Genomic DNA, 2,500 nt, shown 5'->3' on the forward strand with positions numbered 1-2,500 from the left:
TCTCTCGCTCTCTCCATCTCTCTTTGTCACCTCTCGGTATCTTTCTGTCCTGTCAATCAAACTATCCATGGATATATCCTTTATCTTTTCATCCTATATTCGTTTACCTTACTATCACTTCCCCCCCCTCCCTTTCTCTCTCTCTCTCCACCTCTTCCCTTCACCTCCTCACCTCTTTTTCTCTTCTTACTTCTTCCTTCCTCCTCTCACCGCTCTCTCTCTCTCCTTACCTCTTCTTCTCTTCCCTTTCCTCTTCCTCTCTTTCCTTTCCTTTTTCTCTCTTCTCTTACCTCTTCCTCTCTTCCCTTTCCTCTTCCTCTCTTCCCTTTCCTCTTCCTCTCTTCCTTTCCTCTTCCTCTCTTCCCTTTCCTTTTCCTCTCTTCCCTTTCCTCTTCCTCTTCCTCTCTTCCCTTTCCTCTTCCTCTCTTCTCTTACCTCTTCCTCTCTTCCCTTTCCTCTTCCTCTCTTCCCTTTCCTCTTCCTCTCTTCCCTTGCCTCTTCCTCTCTTCTCTTACCTCTTCCTCTCTTCTCTTACCTCTTCCTCTCTTTCCTTTCCTCTTCCTCTCTTCCCTTTCCTCTTCCTCTCTTCCCTTTAATCTTCCTCTCTTCCCTTTCCTCTCCTCTCTTCCCTTTCCTCTTCCTCTCTTCCCTTTCCTCTTCCTCTCTTCCCTTTCCTCTTCCTCTCTTCCCTTTCCTCTTCCTCTCTTCCCTTTCCTCTTCCTCTCTTCCCTTTCCTCTTCCTCTCTTCCCTTGCCTCTTCCTCTCTTCTCTTACCTCTTCCTCTCTTCTCTTACCTCTTCCTCTCTTTCCTTTCCTCTTCCTTTCTTCCCTTTCCTCTTCCTCTCTTCCCTTTCCTCTTCCTCTCTTCCCTTTCCTCTTCCTCTCTTCCTTACCTCTTCCTCTCTTCCCTTTCCTCTTCCTCTCTTCCCTTTCCTCTTCCTCTCTTCCCTTTCCTCTTCCTCTCTTCCCTTTCCTCTTCCTCTCTTCCTTTCCTCTTCCTCTCTTCCCTTTCCTCTTCCTCTCTTCCCTTTCCTCTTCCTCTCTTCCCTTTCCTCTTCCTCTCTTCCCTTTCCTCTTCCTCTCTTCCCTTTCCTCTTCCTCTCTTCCCTTTCCTCTTCCTCTCTTCCCTTTCCTCTTCCTCTCTTCCTTTCCTCTTCCTCTCTTCCCTTTCCTCTTCCTCTCTTCCCTTTCCTCTTCCTCTCTTCCCTTGCCTCTTCCTCTTCCTTTCCTCTTCCTTCTTCCCTTTCGTCTTCCTCTCCCTTTCCTCTTCCTCTCTTCCCTTCCCTCTTCCTCTCTTCTCTTACCTCTTCCTCTCTTCTCTTACTCTTCCTCTCTTCCCTTTTCCCTCTTCTTCTCTTCCCTTTCTCTTCCTCTCTTTCCTTTCCTCTTCCTCTCTTCCCTTTGCCTCTTCCTCTCTTCCTATTCCTCTTCCCCTCTCTTCCCTTGCCTCTTCCTCTCTTCCTTTCCTCTTCCTCTCTTTCCCTTTCCTCTTCCTCTTCCCTTCCTCTTCCTCTCTTTCCTCTTCCTCTTCTCTCTTCCTCTTCCTCTCCTCTCTTCTTTCCTCTTCCTCTCTTCCCTTCTTTTCCTCCTCCTTTCCTTTCTCTCTTCCTTTCTCTTCCTCTCTTCCTTTCCTCTTCCTCTCTTCTCTTTCCTCTTCCTCTCTTCCCTTCCTTCTTCCTCGCTTCTCTTACCTCTTCCTCTCTTCCCTTTCCTCTTCCTCTCTTCCCTTTCCTCTTCCTCTCTTCCCTTTCCTCTTCCTCTCTTCCCTTTCCTCTTCCTCTCTTCCCTTTCCTCTTCCTCTCTTCCCTTTCCTCTTCCTCTCTTCCCTTTCCTCTTCCTCTCTTCCCTTTCCTCTTCCTCTCTTCCCTTGCCTCTTCCTCTCTTCTCTTACCTCTTCCTCTCTTCTCTTACCTCTTCCTCTCTTTCCTTTCCTCTTCCTTTCTTCCCTTTCCTCTTCCTCTCTTCCCTTTCCTCTCCCTCTCTTCCCTTTCTTCTTCCTCTCTTCCCTTTCCTCTTCCTCTCTTCCCTTGCCTCTTCCTCTCTTCTCTTACCTCTTCCTCTCTTCCCTTGCCTCTTCCTCTCTTCCCTTTCCTCTTCCTCTCTTCCCTTTCCTCTTCCTCTCTTCCCTTTCCTCTTCCTCTCTTCTCTTACCTCTTCCTCTCTTCCCTTTCCTCTTCCTCTCTTCCCTTTCCTCTTCCTCTCTTCCCTTTCCTTTTCCTCTCTTCCCTTTCCTCTTCCTCTCTTCTCTTACCTCTTCCTCTCTTCCCTTGCCTCTTCCTCTCTTCCCTTTCCTCTTCCTCTCTTCCCTTTCCTCTTCCTCTCTTCCCTTGCCTCTTCCTCTCTTCCCTTTCCACTCCCTCTCTTCCCTTTCCTCTTCCTCTCTTCCCTTTCCTCTTCCTCTCTTCCCTTTCCTTTTCCTCTCTTCCCTTTCCTCTTCCTCTCTTCCCTTTCCTCTTCCTCTCTTCCCTTTCCTCTTCCTCTCTTCCCTTTCCTCTTCCTC

This window comes from Penaeus chinensis, chromosome 39 (assembly GCF_019202785.1).
Source record: "Penaeus chinensis breed Huanghai No. 1 chromosome 39, ASM1920278v2, whole genome shotgun sequence".
NCBI lineage: Eukaryota > Metazoa > Arthropoda > Malacostraca > Decapoda > Penaeidae > Penaeus > Penaeus chinensis.